Source organism: Miscanthus floridulus, chromosome 3 (assembly GCF_019320115.1).
Source record: "Miscanthus floridulus cultivar M001 chromosome 3, ASM1932011v1, whole genome shotgun sequence".
Taxonomy (NCBI): Eukaryota; Viridiplantae; Streptophyta; class Magnoliopsida; order Poales; family Poaceae; genus Miscanthus; species Miscanthus floridulus.
In genome coordinates, this window is record NC_089582.1 from 5,414,860 (window position 1) to 5,428,072 (window position 13,213).

Consider the following 13,213-nt stretch of genomic DNA (forward strand, 5'->3'; position numbering starts at 1 on the left):
AATGGTTGCCGTAATTTTTTTAACAAATTATGATCACTATTGGATTAGTATAACACAATCTATTGTCACTCTTATTTCTAACAATTCTTCTAGGCCTACCTACATATATAGATTCAAAGTTACTTTTTTTCTGTAGATAAATACACGCACTGTACACCAGAAATGCTTTATGTTTCATACATAAATGCCTTCCATACCAATCTAAATTTCAAATATTTTGGCACACGTACCTAGCCTAGCTTTAACTTGTCCCTCCATTTTGTTTCAACTTTTTTTGGTGTCAGCCACTTGTATGTCAATACCTTGTGAATATTGGCAATATCTTCCTCCTTATAGTTGTATGTTGATCACCCGTCCTAGTGTTTAGCATGCATGAGCATATCAGATCCATAATCATGGTTGCGATAACGTACAGTTCAACACTTAACATTTAATTTAACCATTCTATAAAATTTGAAGCACATGAACCAATGTCATTTTAAACTGACGTACTACTACACAAATGATTTTGCGAGACACCCCCGGAGGCCACCGAGGTGGGCACCTATTTTTGCCCGTCACGGTAAATGCCACGGTTTACCTAGGTGGGCATTTTTTATTTACCACGGCGGGCTTTTTTGCCCGCCACGGTAAATTGATTTACCGTGGCGGACGTCTTAAGATATCCGCCACGGAAAATACCCTATTTTCCGGCGGACATCTTAAGACGTCCGCCACAGTAAATCGATTTACCGTGGCGGACGTCCTAAAATGCCCGCCACCAAAAATGTTGAGGCCCAATAGCCATCTCCAATATAAACCGAGGCCCTCGCACCATCGTCGCCGCCTCCCCCACTCTCTCTCTGTCAGCTCACCGCCTCCTCCACTCTCTCTCTCTCAGCTCTCCGCCTCCCCCACTCTCCCTCTGCCTCCCTCTACTCTCCCTCTACTCTCCCTCGATGCAGGCAGCGGCGCGCGGCGCAGCTCTCCTCCATAGCGCCGCCCCCTACAGCGGCGCGCGCGGGACGACGGCGACGGCTGCGCCCTCCTCCTCCCCCACGGATCCTCCATGAACGACGACGGCGCGGGGCTAGGGTTTCAAATCCAGTGAGTTCATCTCCCTCTTCCTCTCCATCTCCCTCTTCCTCTCTCCATCTCCCTCACTCCTCCCTCTTCCTCTCTCCAGATCCGGCGATGGCGACCTCTTCCTCCACGGATCCGGCGGCGGCGACCTCCTCCCCCACGGATCTGGCGGCTGCACCCTCCTCCTCCATGGATCTGGCGGTGGAGTAACCGGATCCGGCGGTTGATCTCCACCACGGCCACGACGCTGGGATCCACCACGGCCACGACGCTGGGACCTCCACCACGGTGGGCGAGGACGCGGCGGCGCGGCGGCCTCCCTCCACCACGGTGCGGCGGGATCCGGGAGGAGGCACGGGGATCCACGAGGAGGAGTCGGCGTGGTCCCCTGTGAGCGACTGGCGAGGTGGTGGCGGCCGTGGGAAGCCCGGATGCGTCGCCGGTGGGCTCGCCAGTGGGCTCGAGAACGGGCTCACCGGTGGGCTCCTGGTTTTTTTGTTTTTTTTTAAAAATGATTAACCGCAGCGGGCATCCTAACGTGCCCGCCGTGGTAAAAGTATATTTACCGCGGCGGGCACGTTACACCGCCCGCCGCGGTGGCCGCGGCGGGCGGCCTTGCCCGCCGCGGAAAACCGAAAATGCCCGCCTCCAATAAAGTTTGCGTAATGTCCACAACCTCGTAGTTGCTATGCCCTTCTTTGTGTTTGGGTAGTGTTATCTCAAATCTATTGCTCCTTTGGTTTAGAACCACCGTAGTAGTGTCGCACTGATTCTGATCCTTTATTTTCGACGGCTTGAAGCATAGGGACCATTACCTGTGTTGTTTTTGTTTACATCGTTAGTAATAATGTGCCAAAAAACATACACTAAATTTGAATATGCTGAATATATGAACAAATTCATATATGAACAGACCATCTAACGATTGCGATTAGGGGTGGCCATGGGCGCCTTTAGATGGAGCTTCCCTCTATGTTGTCCGCTGCTGAAGAGACCCAAGGATCAACAAATGTGATGGCGAGCATGTGGCCAATGCATTGCGTGATGCTTTCCCATCATTGCTTGAGGCATTATTAAAATTATTACCCCTTTCACTCATCACAACAGAGGTAGGCCCATGGATCATAGCTTTCTTCATCACACCAGTGCAATGCCTAATCCTCACAACTGTCGTGAGCCCACATATTTAATTTTGAGCCAAGTTATGCTAAATCAGCAAGCAATTTTTTCATTTTGGTTTAGCATTTTTAGTGTTGTAATGATCTGCCTTTGATGATGATGCCAATCCATGGTTGTGTACTAGAGGATAGGGCTTAAAGAGACTAATTTGTGTATTTTTAGATGACAGATTCTTAGTTAAATACTACCTCGTGTGATAATGACTTCATTTAGCCCGGCAGTAATTTTTTCTTTGCATGCACACACCCATCCACCGTTAACAGATGATCCAATGCACCTGCGCTGATGGAAGGCTCTGGAAGCCGGCCTTATGACAAGCAACTCTTCAATATCTCACATTTATCTCCTCCCTTTCTCTCCCCTGCCATGCGCTTGTCGACACCCCCTTGCCCTCCGTCTCTGCAGTGGTGGAGGGCAAGGATGGGAGTGTATTGCGCGTCTATGGCTCCGATGGCAAGCTGCCCCATCGATCGGGTGGTGCATCCACGTCTCCCTCTTCTACAAGGCTGCGACGCCCTTCCACTTCATGCCCCCTGAGACGGCACCACTTAGTCGCCCCATGCTCTGCCTCTCCATTGTCAGTGTGGAGGTCTAAGGCACTGCTGCCTAGCTGCTGGGCCAGGTGGGCGCACGGTTCGAGTGCAAGCCTCGTGTCGTGCTGCAGGAGTAGCCTTGCACGGTGTGGCTGTGTGGTCTGGGCTGCCCCACGACCTTGGATCTGGATGGCGTTTTGCTCCTCACCGTGTCACCATCCCAGTTCCTCCGCCAAGCGGGGCCACATAGGCACTCGCTGATCTCGCCTTTACATCTAACCTTGCTCGCCTAAATTTTAGAACGATGTGAACCCATTTCTCCTCATGCCTGAGCTATCGGCCTTCATTTCTGGTTATCTCAATATTATTGCTTTATCAACCACAATGTTTTGCCTAATATATAACCATATTATTGCTTAATTTTTAACACTATTTTGCCTAACAGATGAAATACTTCATTGATTAATGAACGAAATTAGCAACATAAGTTAACTTTAGCATCTCACTTTGGTTACAGTCAGTTGAGTTCTATCTTCTATGGAGTTAACTGTAACCTTATCGAGTACTTCAAAATTATATATGGATTGTGGTATTTGCAGTGTGGATATAGTATTCTGCAGTCCTTGTACATAAACAAAATGAATCTTGTCTCTTCAGATGTAAGTAAATCTGCATATTCAGAAAAATCGAACTTGGGACTGATGAACATACTGAAAATCGAACTTATCCATTAACAGTAACATTCAAATCATCGGCATTATGTTTCTTCATGCTATGACTGCTTGCTATGCTTTTGTTACTCTACTTTTACCAACATGAAATGCTGAAAGGTGACTGTTCTTTACTATACATACTTCTGCTCGGAAGATGAAACACATTTTCAACTACATAATCACATAGATAACCTTAAAAGCTAGTGGGCTCTCCTGTCAGAAGGTTACTGAACAAAACTTTTTATTTAGAAAATGAACAATGGCATGCACAATTCTGTTGGTCATTTGTTTCTTTCAGATTTTCAGTCAAACATTGCTTTTGTTTGGTTGTCAACTAGAATCTAGTAAATTGACTATCCCACATCCTAATGACTTCCCTCTTGTTTGCAGGGTCATGGTCCTGTCGATGAATTCCCGTACATGGACTTGCCTCAACACTTCAACCCATACAAACCATTTTCTTCAACAGTTACAAGCAATTTAGTTCTGCTACTGAAGCAGTTTTAGTTAGCTCATTATCCAAAATGAAAACTGAATGCATGGTCAACAGAAGATATGAAGGGAACCAGTAAGAATTGAAACAGGAAGAAATCTTGGAGTGGAGATACGAAGGGAAGAAACATAGAAAATGCATTAATCTGACATCAAATGCATGTTACTGTTCATTGCCTCCACACTTGCTTAATGTTGGATGTATGCGATTTTCTTGATCATCTTGGGTTCTGTGGTTTTCTGTACGATACATGAGGTTTTCTAGATCCAAACTGGTGGGGAATACATGTTACCATGTGAATGTTGAAAATGCTTACGGTAGAAGAAGATGGGCCGGTGAATCTACTTTTTTTGTGGGCCTGGCTTGGGAGCTGCGCTCTTTTGGCGCGCGTCCGTGCATTAAGCGCGTCGAGCTCTCCCGCCTCGGCTTCTTCCCATATATGGCAAGCGCGTTGGTTGATTTCCCAAAATAGAGTGTGCAGTCGGATGGTGGAATTCCTGCACGCGTTGCCTGTAGTAAAATTCTATATTTATTTATTTTGCTGAATTAGTAACTTCTTTTATGGGGGACATTAAATGATTTTTTGGGGCTTTGGATTGTATTGTTGTTGGAGTATATCTCAATAAATGAAAAACATTTATAGCCCAAAGAAATCAGATTTGGTTTTCAAAGTGGAAACCTCTAAATAACCCCTGATGTCTTGCGTGCACCGCCTTGTGCCCGAAGATGATGTCACGCTCCTTGTGGAGCCTAGTAGGCACTCCCACACAGTCTGCGGCCTAGCTTATCTCCCCGTAGCATTCAGCGACAGTGAATTGGCTTAGGTGGCATGTGATGTTGTCTCCAGCACCGCCCACCTGTTGGTGCAGCTGCCATGCCCACAGTTGTCATTCATCCTACGGAGCTAGACCTTGAGCATGTTCAATTCGCCCCATCCACATGGAAGAGGTGGAGGACAGAGTCCTCCCCTCGGCAGTGGACAAGGTGTTGCCTGGGTACTGATCAAGGGCCACACCCTCAGGGAGATCAGCGATGAAGAATCTCTCCTTGGCGAGGTCGATCTAGTCTTAGGATGTATTGGGTCGCCATATAGATTTTGTGCAGGCCAGCACAATAGTAGGCGGGATATGGACAGTTGACATATCGAGAAGACCCATGGCTATGCAGCGGATGGCCCAGGAGCCGGACTGTAGGACACACACCAGTGCCATGACCTTATTGTCTAACTCCTAGGTGCAGACGCTAAAGCAGTAGGACAAGGCGTCGTCGCCGTGGTCGGCTTGGAGGAGCATCGCATGGCGGTCCGCCGAAAGGAAGATGGCTGTGGGAGCACCATGGCCTAACCCGTGATAGGGTACAACAGTGGGGAGCGCACAGTGAGACAAGCACGGTGGAAGGTCTCGCCACTGAACTCGAAGAGGACCAAGTTGTTCCAGCAGTCCCAAACGTTCGACGCCGGCGAGTCACCAAAACCGAAGTCAGCACTCACCTCCGCGCTACAGGCATCAGGAAGCGGGATGAACTCCAAGCCAGAGATGCTTCCACTGGAGACGTAGACCCCAAATAAGCACGTCTAGTGTAGGCGCCGCATTGCCAACACTTGCTGGTGAGTGTGGTACTAACCAGGCAGCTCCGGCATCCGAGGCGGAGAAGGATCTTGTCAAGGAGATCTCCGTTGGTGAGGGCGTGGTGCAACGATGGGAGCTCTGTTCAGTTAAAGACATTTCATGTAAAATATGAATTTTTTTCTATATATGCACCAGACTAAAAGTGTGGGACACATTTTCCTAGGATTTGTTTGTCATAATTTATGTGAATTCCCTAGATATATTTATTTATGTTTGCTAAATTAGTATCTTCTTTTATGGGGGGACATTAAATGATTTTTAGGGGCTTTGGATTGTATTATTGTTGGAGTATATCTCAATAAACAAAAAACATTTATAGCCCAAAGAAATCAGATTTGGTTTTCAAAGTGGAAACCTCTAAATAACCCCTGACTTCTTGTGTGTTGCCTACTTAGCCCCAACCTACCAGACCAAGTGTTCAGCACATTAAACTTTCCCATACCAATCATTTTACCCTCGGGCTCGTTTTGCTAACTGGTATTGTGTACGTGGACAGCTGCAGTGGCATTCTTGGCCACGCTCATTTTGGGCCGCCAGCCTGTGGCGCACACTCGGCCCCGACCACGCTGCGCTCCTCCGTGGGGAATTCATCTTCCTCGAGGGCGTGCACTGCCTCATGCCCCGACAATGATGTCACGCTCCTTGTGGAGCCTAGTAGGCACTCCCACACTGTCTGCGGCCTTATCTCCCCGTAGCATTCTGCGACAGTGAATCGGCTTAGGTGGCACGGGATGTTGTCCCCCGCACCGCCCACCTGTTGGTGCTGCCGCCGTGCCCTCGGTCGTCATTCATCCTGCGGAGCTAGATGTTGAGCCTGTTCAATTCGCCCCATCCACATGGAAGTGGTAGAGGACAGAGTCCTCCCCTCGGCAATGGACAAGGTTGCCTAGGTACTGATCATGCGCCGCACCCACAGGGAGATCGACGATGAAGAATCTATCCTTGGCGAGGTTGATCTAGTCCTAGGATGTATTGGGTCACCATATAGATCTTATCGCAGGCGAGCACAATAGTAGGCAGGATATGGACCGTTGACTTATCGAGAAGACCCGTGGCTATGCAGCAGATGGCCCAGGCCCACGGCCTTATTGTCTAACTCCTTGGTGCAGACGCTGAAGCGGTAGCACAAGGCATCGTCAACGTGGTCGGCTGGGAGAAGCATCGCATGGGTGTACTCCGAGAATGTGGACGGCAGCGGCGACTGTGGGAGCACCATGGCCTTGTCCTTGTTAGGGTACAGCAGTGGGGAGCGCACAGCGAGACCAGCTCCGTCTAGGCGCCGCGAGGCCAGCACTTGCTGGTGAGCACGGCACAAATGACTGAGCTGCGCCATCCAAGGCTTAGAAGGATCTTGTCAAGGAGATCTCCGTTGGTGCGGGCGTGTTGCAATGATCCCAGGCCCGCTCGGTAAAAAACATTTCATGTATAATACGATTTTTTTCTATTTATGCACCAGATTAAAAGTGTGGGATACATTTTTCTACGTTTGGTTTGTCATAATATATGTGAATTCCCTGCATATGTGTATTTTTATTTTTGCTAAATTAGTAAATTCTTTTATGGGGGGACATTAAATGTTTTTAGGGGCCATGGATTGTACTGTTGTGACTATAATCATCTTGGGTCGCCGGACTATGGTTGCGCACTAGGTTTTTTCTAAGTGTTGCTATGGACTAAGCACCTGTGTATCTCACATCCAACACATATTAGTCCACCTAGGATATCACTCAATTATCAAAACCAAACCAAGGTCTTTCACAAGCTCCTACACAATTCTAGTGATCATGGTAAACAACAAGCGGCCAGTAGAACTAGCAAGCTACTCAAACAACAACAAAAAACTACATGAGGCAAACAAGCAAGTGGGCAAAATGACTATGCAGGCACGAGACTGCGCAAAGTAAAGAGCAAGTGTAGAATACGCAAACCATGGGAACAATGAAGATACAAGATTTTTCTTTTGAGGTTCGATGATTCGCGCGATCAACTACTCCCCATGGTCGCATGTACAAAGATTGCATATCACACCTAGTCGCGTAATATATATCCCGCTCTTATAATCAGGTGGATACAAGAAGAAAACATATTTAAACAAATATTTTTTTGTTTCCAAACATGTCCACAAATACTTGATTTTTGCAAGTGATTCAATTTGCACATAGCAGAAAGTTCAAATCGCAAGACCTTCTTATGTCCTTCCTCAACTACAGTGCGGCATCACCGCGGCCACCCAGATCCAGTGACGGCTCACGCGCGAGGCCGCATCGACTACGGATCTGACGAGCGCGGGCTTCTCAGGCGATGGCACACGTGTGGGCCTCTCTGATGGTGGCGGATGCACAAATCAAGCGGTGCCACGGAGGATCCTACGAGCGGCAACTGCTCATCAATGGGCTCAACAGGCCCTGTGGATCGACTAGGCGGGCCAATCGACGGTTGCTGTTTTTATTTTTTTAATTCATTAATGCAGGCAAGCATACGTCCGCCCCTGTTAATCCAGATTTACCCAGACGATTTGGCGGAGGTGAACTGGTTGCCCACCAGCCAAAACTGCTACTGTAGTAATGGATGACAACTTCCCACCGTGGGGCGGGGCCAGAAAGGGGAAAAGCGTCGACAGAATGACACGTCTGCCAAGCGGATTGAGCGTGAGGATGCGGTTACCGCGGGAGCACCATGGCCTTGTCCATGTTAGGGTACATCAGTGGGGAGCGCACAGGGAGATCAGCGCGGTGGCAGGTCTCACCGCCGAACTCGAAGAGGACCAAGCCGTTTCTGCAGTCCAAAGCGTTCAGCACCAGCAAGTCCCCGAAACCCAATTCAGCACTCACCACCGTGCTGGAGGCATCAGGAAGCAGGATGAACTCCGAGCCAGAGATGCCTCCACTAGAGATGTAGACCTGAGTAGGCATGATGAGTGGAGGCGCCGTGGGGCCAACACTTGCTGGTGACCACGGCTCTAATGACTTAGCTATAGCATATAAGGTAGAGAAGGATCTTGTCAAGGAGATCTCCGTTGGTGGGAGCGTGTTGCAACGATGGGAGCCACCTCGCAGTTGACGACGATACGGGCCTCAGCAACATGGCCAAAAATGTCCATCACAATTTGCAGCGACATGAGCATCGGTACCTAAAAAACATTTTGTGGTAAAATATGAATTTCTATGTATGCACCTCACTAAAAATGTGGGATACAATTTTCTAGGTTTTGTATGTCAACATGTATGTGAATTACCTACATATATATTTATTTATTTGCTAAATTTGTAACTTCTTTTATGGGGGACATGAAATGATTTATTGTGGCTTTGGATTGTATTATTGTGGGAGTATACGTCAATACAAGAAAAACATTCATTGTGGAATGAAATCAGATTTGGTTATGAAAATGACAGGTCTTTCTCCATTGTGTTTGGCCACAACTTTCTACCACTCAATCGTAAATGTAACAATCTTCGTCATACTTGCCCACATATTCAACACTCAGTTCCACAGCACACGACATCCTTGGCACGTCACTGTCTACTAACAGCCCTACCCACTGTGTAGATCTACAATTGGGAATGTTGTGATGCATCGGGCCATCACAAGAACTACATCCACCTGTAATATCATTGCATATAATATGATATAAAAGCCAAACATGGAACTTTTAAAAACATCTCTTATAGAAACTCTTATGTGGTTTGGACCAGAACTAAAACTCTAACTACATAGAACCATACAAGATCGGAAGTTCACAACTACAGATATGTCATCGCCGTTGATTCAAAAGTGCCCATCACCGGTTTTCGCCCTTGTTGGTGAAAGGTCATCAGTAATCTCGTCACTGTTGGTTTCAAATCGACTTTAGAAATGAAGATCACCTCGGCTCGTAATACAAACCGGGGGTAATAGTTTTATAAAAAAAAACCCCAAAAAAATCCAGCTGTTGGCAAGCCAAGGCTACTTCCAGCCCACCGTCATGGCCCCTAGCACACCTTTTGTATAAAAGTAGCAGCGAGTGAACTTTTTCTTTTTAGTGTGTCCTGAGCGGTTAGTTGATATAGAAAGTAGTAGCAAGCGGAGATTTATTTTGTTCCGTTGTGGCTAGATGTGTCATGAGGTGGCGCGTCAGTACATAAAGGATTAGCATGTGAACATCTTTTTGTTTTGATGTGGCTCAGCGGGTTGGTATAAAAAGTAGTAGCAAGCACACATGATTTAAAGTGCAGGATACATTTTTCTTGGTTTTATATCTCAATACAGGAAGAACATGTTTTGCCTGAAGGAATCCGATGTGGTTTTAAAAATTGAAAATCTTTCTCCATTGTGTTTGGCCTCCTGTTTCTACCACACGATAGTCAATGTCACCATCTTCATCATAGTTGCCCACATAATAGTCACCACTCAGTTCCCGGCGGTCCCTCCGCCAGCACGCTACTGCAAGGCGATCCAAAGCCCCTGTGACCGGTTGAGCATGTCCACCATCGACGTCGTCTAGTACCTGTGGACGAGGCCCGTGAGGTCCGTCGAGTCGCCAAGCACAGTGGCACGCTGCCATGAGTGGGAGCTCAGCCTGGACAGGATGTAGGCGTCGCCAGACCCCTCATACAGCTGCGGTTTCAGCGCGCGCTCCTGCATCTCCTGCCGCTTGGCCACTAGCGCCTTCGTTTGCTGGTCCCAGGACAGCGACGCGCACGACTCCAGAAGCCGCGCGGATGTGGTCGCCCTCCTCCTAGGCGGCCTGCGCCGCGGCCATGTCCTCCATGGCGTGGACGCGGTGCCACTCGCGCTCCAGCTGCAGGGACATCCCCGCGCTCACCGGGAACTCCGGACAGAGCAGCATCACCGGGTCGCCTCCCACCCGCACCATCTCCGTGGCGACTGTGTCGCGGTAGGTGCAGCTCGGTCAGACGAGTGCAATGGACATGCGTGACGGCGGCACGAGCACGGTGACGAGGAAGTCCCTCTCCTCGTTGGCGTAGAGGCGGCCGACATGCATGAAGGCGCCGCAGCAGTCGCCGTCCACTCCACTGGCTGCCAGACATGATGGACGTGATCAGCAGCACATCTTAGTCAGCCCACTTGACGCTGAGCCGCGTCTCCTGCGCCACCATGCAGGGGAGGCCGCCGATGCACGGCGCGAAGGCGTCCTGGATCGACCCCACCATGTCGATTAATGAGAAGGTGCCGCTGGACATCTGTTCGACGGCGTGCATTGCCCTGGAGTTGTGGTCCATGCCGAAGCCAAAGGCATGGATCGGGACGTAGTGCTCGCTCCCGGGAAGGATGGAGCGCAGGACGAGTGGCGCGTAGTCCAGCGCCTAGCCGTCCCGTGGCAGGAAGTTGTAGGAGTCCACACCGTCAGAGAGCATGACGATGCTGCACACCGGGTTCCTGGCTTGCCTGTCCTCCACCATCCTGGCAGCATTCCGCAGCAGCTCGATGATGTTGCTGCCGCCATCGGCGACGAGGGAGTCGACAGCCTGCAGCGACTGCTGCTGTCCGAAGGCGGTCATCTTCCAGAGCGGGAACAGCCTGCTGGCTGACGAGGAGAAGGCGATGACCTCGTGGCTGACGATGATGTAGGCCCCAGCAGCATGGCTACAACATGTCTAGCACAATTTGCAGTGACACGAGCATCAGTTGGTAAAAAATCATTTGTGGTAGAATATTATTTTTCTATGTATGCACCTGAATAAAAGTGTGGGATACATTTTCATAAGTTTGGTATGTCATAATTTATATGAATTCCCTGCATATATTTATTTTTTTGCTAAATTAGTAACTCTTTTTCTATGTGGGGACATTAAATGATTTTTAGGGGATTTGGATTGTATTGTTGTGGGAGTATATCTCAATACAAGGAAAACCTTTATTGCCCAAAGAAATCAGATTTGGTTTTGAAAATTTTAGGTCTTTCTCTGTTGTCCCTGCATTGTCCCCGGCACCGACCACCGTTACTGCAGGGATGTCCTCATCTCCATCGCCTGCGGTCTCCCAACCCTGCTCCACGAGATGGCCGCAAGTCTCATGCAGGGAAATGGTGTCCCTGAGCACCCACCTGTTGGTGCTGCCGCCATGCCTGCGGTCGTTGTTCATCCTGTGAAGCCAGACGTTGAGCCTGTTCTCCCAATCCATATGGAAGAGGGGTAGAGGACACTGTTGTCACCCCAGCAGTGGACAAGGTTGCCTGGGTATTGATCAAGCTCCACACCCTCATGGAGATCGACGATAAATAATCTCCCTTGGTGAGGTCCAGTCATAGGATGTATCTTGCTTTGGGTTGCCATGTAGATCTTGTCGCCGGTGAGCACAGTAGTCGACAGGATCTACACCAGCAACTTAGGTACAAGACCCGTGGCAGTACTAACCAGGCAGCTCCGGCCGAGGCGGAGAAGGATTGATTCAGCCTTATTTTTTAACATTTATGATTGATTGTACCTTGAAATACCTTTGATTGGTAAAAATAATGGGCATTCAATGAATACCCATGAAAACCCCTAGGTGGTGATGAACAGCCTTGTGGAGCGGCTGTGTGTGTGGCTAGATAAGTGGATCTCTCAACTACGGCGCGGCATCACCGCGGCCACCCAGATCCAGCGATGGCGCACGCGTGACTGCGTGAGGCCTCACCGACTACGGATCGTGCGAGTGTGGGCTTCTCAGGCGACCGCACACGCGCGGGCCTCTCTAACGTTGGTGGACGCGCAAATCAAGCGTACCACGCCGGATCCTGCGAGCAGCAACAGCTCGTCGATGGGCTCAGTGGGCCTTGTGGATGGACTCGGCGGGCCAATTGTTGGGATTGCACGCGAGCATATGTCCGCCTTTGTTAATCCTAATTTACCTAGACGATTTGGCGAAGGTGAACTAGTTGCCCGCCTGCCAAAACTGCTACTATAGTAATGAATGACAACCTCCCACCATGGGGCGGGGCTAGAAAGGGGAAAAGCATCGACAGAACGACGCGTCTACCGAGCGGATTGAGCGCGAGGATGTGGCGACCATGGGAGCACCATGGCCTTGTCCATGTTAGGGTACATCGCTGGGGAGTGCATAGAGAGACCAGCGCGGAGGAAGGACTCGCTGCCGAACTCGAACAGGACCAAGCCGTTTCTGCAGTCCCAAACGTTCATGTTTACACCAAAATTTGGGAGAAGAGTGCGGGAACTCGCAGGCTTTCAAGATTGTGCCAATCAAGGAGTCAATTGGGTAAAGATTGATATCTGCCGGTTCGGATGCGACACTGGGATCGGTTCTCTTTGAATGACGTCAGCAGATAACGATGATGAGATATGATTGGCATCGAGAAGATACATATCAGACTCTACAAAAGGGGAAAGATTAGAGTCCAAGTTATCTTAAAATAGAAATGTTTTCTTCGTACCAAAAATTGTACTGAGTCGTACTCGAGTAAGATTCATTTTTAGGTTCTGGGTATAAATATCAAACCTCGGCTGTTGTAAAAGATACAATCAATCCAATACAAGTTATTTACTTTTTTGGCTCCTACCACGCCTTAGGAGTAGGAGTAGAGTAGATCTCGGTGAGTTCTTCAGCAAGTACGGCTGCATCGATCCGGTCGACCTCCACTGCTTGTCTGTAAGTACCGTCATGGCT

At 49.0% G+C, this 13,213-nt stretch overlaps 3 pseudogenes; all 3 read right to left on the reverse strand.

The window, feature by feature from the left end:
• Positions 1-4,901: 4,901 nt before the first annotated feature.
• LOC136543019 (uncharacterized) lies at positions 4,902-6,132 on the reverse strand (annotated as a pseudogene).
• A 193-nt stretch (positions 6,133-6,325) lies between these two features.
• Positions 6,326-8,692, reverse strand: LOC136543020 (uncharacterized; annotated as a pseudogene).
• A 1,395-nt stretch (positions 8,693-10,087) lies between these two features.
• LOC136543021 (probable E3 ubiquitin-protein ligase WAVH2) lies at positions 10,088-11,731 on the reverse strand (annotated as a pseudogene).
• Positions 11,732-13,213: the final 1,482 nt, after the last annotated feature.